The 9,826-nt window shown below is 40.0% G+C and overlaps 1 non-coding gene across 1 annotated transcript; it reads left to right on the forward strand.

Moving 5' to 3' along the window:
- The first annotated feature begins 1,699 nt into the window (after positions 1-1,699).
- TRNAG-CCC (transfer RNA glycine (anticodon CCC)) lies at positions 1,700-1,772 on the forward strand. The gene has a single exon. It is a non-coding gene; the product is annotated as a tRNA-Gly (tRNA).
- The last annotated feature ends 8,054 nt before the right edge of the window (positions 1,773-9,826 follow it).

Raw genomic sequence — 9,826 nt, forward strand, 5'->3', positions numbered from 1 at the left:
CACCTTAGGAATTTTAAGGTTGCTAGTCTAAGGATCATTTTCTTTCCCTTTGCTATACAGATACCATGCACTGAGCATGCACAGCAACAGCTTTCATTTGGCACTAATACCCACAGGAGCATCAGTATGTGGAGCTCTGGACTGTGGTTTAATTTCAGTGGTAGGCAGCCTTGGTCAAAGAAAGACAAATTCTTATCCTCAGGTTACAGAATCACCGTTGGTATAAAGCACACTCTACACATCAAATTGTCAGAGGACTTGTCATGGAATTAAAGAAAAAAGTAGTGCCAGAACAAATGAGAAAGGATAAAGGAAAAAAAGAAAACTGAGAGAAGAAAAGAATAACAGGAAAAAGTAAAATAAGAAGATGAAGAAACTTAAGGAGAGAAGACAACAGATTGAGAAAAGGAAAACAAACAAAACGACCCATTGAAGAGCACCTGTCTTCAGTACCTGTTTTGCTGGACAATTGAAGGGGTTCCCTGAACCCTGCTGTTATCCCGATTTTCAGAGATGGATTAGCAAAATAGAGAGTGAGCATAAATTTGCTAACTGTGTTGCTGCAGAGTCACCTTGGACTTCATCAGCATTGCTAAACATCACCCGTAACCCTTCCATTATCACTGAGGGTCTGCTCAGCACCAGGCCCAACTTGCTCCAATAATTTCAATTACTTTCCCTGACAAATTTTATGTTTCATGTATTTTAGTGGCCTGATAATTATGATTTCTCTCATTTCTCGCTATCAAGCTTAATGGGTTCCAGCATGAGTGTGCGGTTTCAGAAATGAAGTTCCACTTGAATTCACAAGTTATTATCTACTTTCATAAATGGAATTGGAAAAGAGAGAGTGGAAAAGAGATAAAGAATGAGGAATAAGGAAGAGATGAGTGAGCAGGAGGAGAAAAAAAAAGAAAACAAAAGGCCAGGATTAAAGAAAAAAATCAGCCAAATGTGAAAGGAAAAATCAGACTGAGCATATATAGAAAGTAGAAAGGGAAGTATGCAGACAACCTTTTCTAAAAAATATGAAAAGCGCTGAACAGGTTATTTCCATTATTAGGCACACGACTAATAAAGCAACCTGCTGTGTTAAAAAATTCTCAGGCTCTCCAGCTAGACCACATTGAGTTTGAGGAACCTGGTCCTTTTTTTTTTCCACTAGCTCTGGGATCAAAAACATGTTACTTGAACTTGCTCAGATGTGTCTGCTTTCTTCTTTGTGTGGCTAAGAACATTGACTTTATGGACTAATTTCCTTTCTTCTTTCTTAATCTTGAGTATGTGCATATGTGTGCAGGTGTATGTATCAAAGTATTTTAATGGGATGGCAACTATATACAAGAAAGTGCTGGTGCAGGGAGATGGGCTTTCTGAGAGGTTGCAGAGTCTTAGGCAGAGATACACGTAGAGGGTAGGTTACCTGGGCACCGACACAACTCACCTCCCACAAGTGAGGTGATGATTCAGCTCCCACTATCTGCCATAATAAATAGAAATATCTAGTTTTGAAGACACTCTCATCAGTGGAAGCCTTAGTAAAAAATATTATTTGTATCTTTTGTGTGATGGATAGAATAAAATAGAATTACAGTTGGATAGAATAGAATAGAATCCCAGTTCTATGTGATGATTAGTTAAGCCCCAGGAGGAAAGGACGGTGATGCAGCAAGGTATCAAGGGTTCAGATCCCGGGACTTCCCTGGTGGTCCAGTGGTTAAGACTCTGTATTCCCACTGCAGGGGGCACAGTTTCGATCCCTGGTCAGGGAACTAAGATCCCATATCCTCTGTGGCAAAAAAGAGGGCTCAGATCCATTAAGACTTTGGGAAGTGAGCATCACTAGCAGCTGTGTGAATTCTGATTTTGGGCCAAATAATTGGTAACTTGATCTGACCTTATAGTTGGGTCCTGCATGTTACCTCTTATGACCAGCATTTAGTCCGTTTGAAAAGATGTAGCAAGAAAAGTAGGACATAGAAAAATGAATAAGACCTAACTCTTGACTTAAAGAAGCAAACAATGTCATAGGGGACATAAAATAGGCAAATAAGTATAATAAAACACAAATATGATGAATGGTATAAAGATACACAGATGATATCACTATAATGGTAGAAAGCAAAGAGGAGCTACAGAGTCTCTTGATGAGGATGAAAGAGGAGAGTGAAAAAGCTGGTTTAAAACTGAACATTCAAAACACTAAGATCATGGCATCCTGTCCTATCACTTCATGACAAATAGAGGGGAAAACAGTGAAAACAGTGACAGATTTTAACTTTCTTGGGCTCCAAAATCACTGAGGATGGTGACTGCAGCCATGAAATTAACAGACACTTGCTTCTTGGAAGGAAAGAAATAAGAAACCTAGACAGTGTATTAAAAAGCAAAGACATCACTTTGCCAGCAAAGGTCCATATGGTCTTTGTAGTAACCATGTACTGATGTGAGAGTTGGACCATAAAGAAGGTTGAACACCAAAGAATTGATGCTTTCGAATTGTGATGCTGGAAAAGACTCTTGAGAGTCCCTTGTACAGAAAGGAGATCAAACCAGTCAATCCTAAAGGAAATCAACTCTGAATATTCACTGGAAGGACTGAGGCTGCGGCTCTAATACTTTGGCCACCTAACGCGAAGAGCAGATTCATTGGAAAAGATCCTGAAGTTGGGAAAGATTAAGGGCAGGAGGAGAAGGGGGCAAAAGAGGATGAAATGGTCAGATGGCATCACCGACACAATGGACATGAGTTTGAGAAAACTCTGGGAAACACTGAAGGACAGGGAAGCCTGGTTTGCTGCAGTCCGTGGGGTCGCAAAAGAGTCGGACACAACTTAGTGACTAAACAGCAACAACAAAATGTCACATTAGATCATACAGGTTTGAGAAGGAAAATGTTGTATCTTTTATAAAAGGTCATCTTTTAATAAGGGCCCAAATTTTAAGCCAAAGGGATGAATCCCTAGTTTTACAATTTCAAGCATCAATATGCTACTTGGGAAAATAAAAAGAGGATTACAGAGTACTTTCCTATTTCCATAAAAATATACCACTTAGATGGCAACAACTGAGCCCTGTATTGCATGCACTTGATGGAATAAAATGAGAAAGAAAGTCCCAAAGGAACATTGGGATTGAAACATATTAAAAGCTAACAAAAAGCAGCTCTAGTGAAAAATTAAAAACAACAGCAATGATACCAAAGCCCCACCATATATGGAAATAGCTTAAGTGATGATTCATGTAAAATGCCTATACTCTGTATTCTGCAACTGAAAAAGGTTATCAGTTTTCTCCAATAATCCTAATAGAGACCACTGAAAGATGGCTTATCTTCTTCAGTTCTATCAAAATGAAGTAAAAATAGATGCTCTTAAAGTGGACTGAAAGAAAATAACTAATTATCTGTCAATGTGATCCTCTTCCACCAACTATCTTTCTGCCAAGGCAGCTAAAACTAAAGACAACTGGACATTTTCTAAAGTTATCTATATTTTTCAGTGAATATGGTAAGATAAGCCATTGTCTAGGAGGTATGTGACCAATTTATCAACTGATTGACAGTCTTATATCAACTTTGGCTCTCAGAAAAAGTATACACCCACTGGAAAACCATGACTTACCTGCCTCACTCTAGGGAGTATGTGCAGCATATGGGATACAAAGATAGGTGAGGAAATCCTGCCCCTGAAACCCTAGTACTTTATTTGGAGAAACAAACACATACAAAAAAATAATTATAGCCTCTGAGAGAGAAAGTGCAATGGACTCTGGTTGCTGGCTGGGGAGAAGGGACAATGCAGTGTGGCAGGAGGGTGGAAGTTTCATGAATATGCCGAATTTCAACCTGGCCTTGAGGAATCCTGGGAGCTGACCTGGTGCTGATAGGAAGGGAAGGAGTCTGGTCATGTATTGAGAAAGGTCTATACAAGCCACTGTTTGCAAGATTAGTTAAGGATTCAGGCAGGTACTGTTTGTCTTACAACCTGTTTTGTTTTGTTTTTGACAATTTCCCAGATAACTTGACTAAGATAATGCTAGTGGCCCATAGAGGATTTTGGTAGTAATTAAAAAAAAAAAAAATCAAAACAAGTGCCACCTCTAGGGATTTGGCTTCTTTGGATCACAGGTCCGTTTTACCTCAGCAGGATCACAGTAGGCCTAAATGAAGAGATGTGACATCACTGTCTGTCTAGTCTCATTATCTTTGAAGGGGCTTGCCTTGCCTGAGTTAATTATGGCAGGGAAACACTGAATCTGAGAATACAGGCAGTGAAGTGAGGGGACTTAAGGGAAACGGCTTCCTGTGCTCTGAAATCACCAGCTCATCACAACCTGTCATGGAGGCCAGGGCCCAAAACTCAATTAGCAACCACGAACCCAAAACCTCAGAGACAGGTCTCAGGTACCCTGGACTCTTTTGAGCTCCTTCAGTGTCCTGCTTTCGTTTCTATCATATGGACTTAACTTCCTTCATCCAAGAGTCAGCTGTAATAATAAATGCACAGAAAGCTTGAAAAGTCCAATCTTACATTTTAATTTAAAGATTCCATAGCCTACTAAAATGACTCCTAAAGTACTCTGAAGAATAAAACCTTCCTTATCTAGAGTACAAAACATTAACAAAGGATTTCTTTTAGGAAGTAAGTGTATGTTTCTTTAACTACATTAATTTTGGGGAATCTCCACCTAGTCATATCTAGATAAGAACAATGTGAATAATCCCATGTTGGCTGGAAGTTTCTTTCTTTTTTTTTTTCAAGGCAATGAAACAAGTAGCTTCCTAAGAATAAATGTAATTTTGGAAATAAAATATGGACTAAAGTGCTCTTTTAACCTTTAGATCTTCAATGTCCTTCATATCTTGGTATCATCCTCAAAGTTTTATGGATATTTTTAATCAGAATCTGTTGAAAATAAGACTCCCAATAAAACACTAATGGAAACAGGAAAATAGAGAAGGACAAAAGGTGTCAAAGATGTTTTTATAAAAGGTTGGTGGGATTTATATGTCCCTGTTATCTGCCCTAGCCCATGGTCCTGATCTTAATTGTCCCAGTAAATCATTTACCTGTATGATTTGTCGTGTGAAATAATACTGAATCACTTATTAAAGACCCATTTTATGTCACATGCCTTAATATAATTTAAGTCTAATTTTCAGAAACATATTTATCACTGATAAAACTGACTCAGAGAGGTCAAGAGACTTACCTAAGTTTACAGATTCAAGTTAACACCGTGAGAGGATTTGAACACATGTAATCTGAATCCCAAACCAAGTGTCTTCCCCCTTTCTGCTAACTCCTACTTAGAAGACTTGTGATAGGAGAATGCAGAGTTTCTATTCCAGCTAAGTAGTTCTGGTCAGGTTGTCTGTTTTCTTTTTTTCCAATACACAATAAAGATACACATTTTTAAAAGAAACATTAAAATGCCATTTCTATCCTCTGGCTTTAAAAGGGAGTCTTAATATTATCTGCATTGTAGAAGAAGGAGGAACAATCTGCCTGAAAGTGTCTGAGTTGTAGGGAGGAATATCAAACTGGGGGAGAGGATTCTCTTGCAGAAGAAGTTTGGAACATGAAATCTAACTCAGAGACGTCTCTACTACAGTTGCTGTCCGATAAAAATACAATCCAAGCCACACACGCAAGCCACATGCTTAAATTTAAATATCCTAATAATCATGTTTAAAAATGTAAAAACAGAGAATTTAAATTTTAAGAAGACATTATGTATCTGAAGGAGTACCATTTTAAGATATAGTCAACACAAGACATTCACGATCTGTTTTATATATATATTTTTGTCTACAAAGCTTTTAAAACCTCTGCTGTGTACACTTGGAATACATCTTTATTTGGAAAGCTTTGTTTAAAGTGCTTGAAAATGACCTGTGGTCAAAGATGACCATACTGCACAGCAGAGTTCTAATAGCTTAAGAAAGAGATGGTGATCAAAAGGAGTCTGCATTAAAAATAACTCATTTCAGAATGAGGGGACTGATTATATATATATATATACACACACACACACATACACATATTGATATATATATCAACAACTGGAGGTAGGTAAGAGTTCCATTCACTGGCAATGAGATAAGACAAATTATAGGAGAATTGTGTGGAGTGAAATGAAGTAGGGAGAAAAACAAACACTTGGAGAGCAGGTATTTCTCATCCATTGTCTCTCACTCAACAGAAAGTTTCCATTCTCGCCACTGCATAAAGGAGACTGCTAATGCTGAGAAAAATGTAGTTACTTGCTCAAATTTCTGCTTTCTACTAGTCTATGAATCTCTGACTACCTGAAATCAATAGTTTGTATATTTTTTTCTCATTGCTTATATTAAAAAAAAAAAAAAACAAAAACAGAAAGAAAGAAAGAAACAAAGATGTAATCCGCCAGTTGACCTGAGTCTCTGTTGCCAGCAAGACCCAGACAGAGGGGATTTGCAAAGAGCAGGGTGGGAGGAGGCTAAAAATCTTGCCAAAGGCTGTGTTTCAAAGGCTGGGGCTCCAGTCCTTAAGCCTGGAAGGTGTTGGAGGCAGGGAACCAGGCCCACAGCAGCTGTTATACTAGACAGTTATTATTCTGGGGATACGGGCCTGCTGTTCTCTTGGCATGGTTAAAGACAAAAAGCTAAAGACTGGGTCTGACATGTAGACAGAGAGCATTGGTGGAAAAACTGGAGAAACTCCTCACATGAGGTTGGTTAAAAATCAGGGGAGCTTGTCCAACGACCTCCTCTGGATTTTCAGACACTAGGATAGACTCTTGTCTGACTTACACAAGTTCAGTATGCTTCTTAGCTTGCATTTTAAAATACAAAATAACAGTCATCCTTCAAACTGTCCACGTGAAATGCAGACTATCTTTATTTGGTGATGTACTCCACTTCGGTCATTGTGGTGAGAAGATTCTTTATCACATCGTTCTCATACAGTCAACTCTTTTAGGAGAACTTGGGAGATGGAGAAGGGGCATCAGATAGCTTTACTTTCATGAAAACTGATTTTCATGAAAGTCAAGTTATTTTCAGTTAAAGATCACTGCTGAGAGGAAAGAAAAACCAAATGAGTGGAAGAGTAATAAGGCTGTCTTTAAAAACGGGTTCATAATAAATTCTCATTTCTAGTTGAATAAGTAATTTATGCATAATTACTTAACCTATAGGATTGTGAATTAAAAAGTTGACTGCTGCTTCTATTGCTAAGTCGCTTCAGTTGTGTCCGACTCTGTGCGACCCCATAGACAGAAGCCCACCAGGCTCCCCCGTCCTTGGATTCTCCAGGCAAGAACACTGGAGTGGGTTGCCATTTCCTTCTCCAATGCACGAAAGTGAAAAGCGCAAAGTGAAAGTGAAGTCGTTCAGTCGTGTCCGACTCTTAGCCACCCCATGGACTGCAGCCTACCAGGCTCCTCTGTCCATGGGATTTTCCAGGCAAGAGTACTGGAGTTGGGTGCCATTTTGACTACATTTATTCAAAAGTTCCTTCAACAACTGTTGTTTGAGCATCTCAGTTCAGTTCAGTTGCTCAGTTGTGTCCAACTCTTTGTGAACTCGAACTGCAGCATGCCAGGCCTCCCTGTCCATCACCAACTCACGGTGTTTACCCAAACTCATGTCCATTGAGTCAGTGATGCCATCCAACCATCTCATCCTCTGTTGTCTCCTTCTCCTCCTGCCCTCAATCTTTCCCAGCATCAGGGTCTTTTCAAATGAGTCAGCTCTTCACATCAGGTGGCCAAAGTATTGAAGCTTCAGCTTCAACACTAGCCCTTCCAATGAACACCCAGGACTGATGATCTTTAGGATGGACTGGTTGGATCTCCTTGCAGTCCAAGGGACTCTCAAGAGTCTTCTCCAACACCACAGTTCAAAAGCATCAATTCTTCGGTGCTCAGATTTCTTTATAGTCCAACTCTCATGTCCATACATGACCACTGGGAAAACCATAGCCTTGACTAGACAGATCTTTGTTGACAAAGTAATGTCTCTTCTTTTTAATATGCTGTCTAGGTTGGTCATGACTTTCCTTCATCTACTCTGTGCTAAATGCTATTCTTGGCTCTGAGCATAGACTTGTGTGGCAAAGGCTGCTGGCTGATTCCTGAACCCATTTCCTCTTCTTGGGAACACATTCAGACTATATTTTCTAGACTTTGGAGTTAGGTTTGGATACGACTGAGTACTCACCAACAGAATGTAAGAGAAAATGTTACTTCTGCCCCTGCCATGTGTGATTCTCCGTGAGAATCTTTCACTGACTATAGTGACCTTGGGAACTATATGGAAGATGGTGGAACCACACTTAAGAAGGTGGCAGAATCACTGCTTAGAGAAGAACAGTAAGAAAACTGGTTTCAGAGTTGAGGTGAGCTAGAAATAAACTTGTTATAGCAGCTAGTGCTACCTTGGCTAATATTAGCATAAACAACAGACTTGCTCAATCCCCTCTTGATCTTATATCCCAATGAGAGACAGACAATAAGCAAGCATGCCACTAAATATAGACATCTGGTTGTATATGAAAATGTTAAGCCTAGTTATAGCAGAAATTCTCATAACTCAGGCGTACACTAGGTGCATGCGTGCTAAGTCGCTTCAGTCGTGTCCGACTCTTTGCAACTCTATGGACTGCAGCCCTCCAGGCTCCATGGGATTCTCCAGGCAAGAATACTGGAGTGGGTCATCATACCGTTCTCCAGGGCATCTCCCTAACCCAGAAATCGAACCTGGGTCTCCTGCATTGAAGGCAGATTATTTACTGTCTGAGTCACTAGGCAAGCCTTTTATCAGGTTCATGCTAAAAGATGAAAACTGCTGTTGCTACCAAAAAAAAAAAAATACATTTGACTTTGGAATGAGCAATCTCTCTCTTCATCCTATTGACCCCCACCTCTTCCCAACTTACACGTTTACCTCTTTTACCAAGCAAAGCCTGTTTTCTTAAACAGTGGTGGACTCTGTATGGTATAAATAAAGGTATATATGTGGGAAAAAAAATCACTTCATCCTAGAGATTTCAGTTTCTTGTTTTTCTTTCTGCATGTTAAGCCACTGGCTTAAAGCTCAACATTCAGAAAACTAAGATCATGGCATCTGGTCCCATCACTTCATGGGAAATAGATGGGGAAACAGTGTCAGACTTCATTTTTTTGGGCTCCAAAATCACTGCAGATGGTGACTGCAGCCATGAAATTAAAATATGCTTACTCCTTGGAAGGAAAGTTAGGAGCAACCTAGGTAGCATATTCAAAAGCAGAGACATTACTTTGCCAACAAAGGTCCGTCTAGTCAAGGCTATGGTTTTTCCAGTGGTCATGTATGGATGGGAGAGTTGGACTGTGAAGAAAGCTGAGCACTGAAGAATTGATGCTTTTGAACTGTGGTGTTGGAGAAGACTCTTGAGAGTCCCTTGGACTGCAAGGAGAGCCAACCAATCCAGCCTAAAGGAGATCAGTCCTGGGTGTTCTTTGGAAGGAATGATGGTAAAGCTGAAACTCCAGTAATTTGGCCACCTCATGCGAGGAGCTGACTCATTGGAAAAGACCCTGATGCTGGGAGGGATTGGGAGCAGGAGGAGAAGGGGATGACAGAGGATGAGATGGCTGGATGGCATCACCGACTCGATGGACATGAGTCTGAGTGAACTCCAGGAGTTGGTGATGGACAGGGAGGCCTGGCATGCTGCAATTCATGAGGTCATGGAGAGTTGGACACAACTGAGCGCCTGAACTGAATGAACTGAAGCCACTTGTAGAAAGATATAAATGCATCCTTTCTGTGGCAATAATGAAAGATTGGTTAGCTAGT

The sequence above is a fragment of the Ovis canadensis genome, chromosome 1 (assembly GCF_042477335.2).
Source record: "Ovis canadensis isolate MfBH-ARS-UI-01 breed Bighorn chromosome 1, ARS-UI_OviCan_v2, whole genome shotgun sequence".
Taxonomy (NCBI): domain Eukaryota; kingdom Metazoa; phylum Chordata; class Mammalia; order Artiodactyla; family Bovidae; genus Ovis; species Ovis canadensis.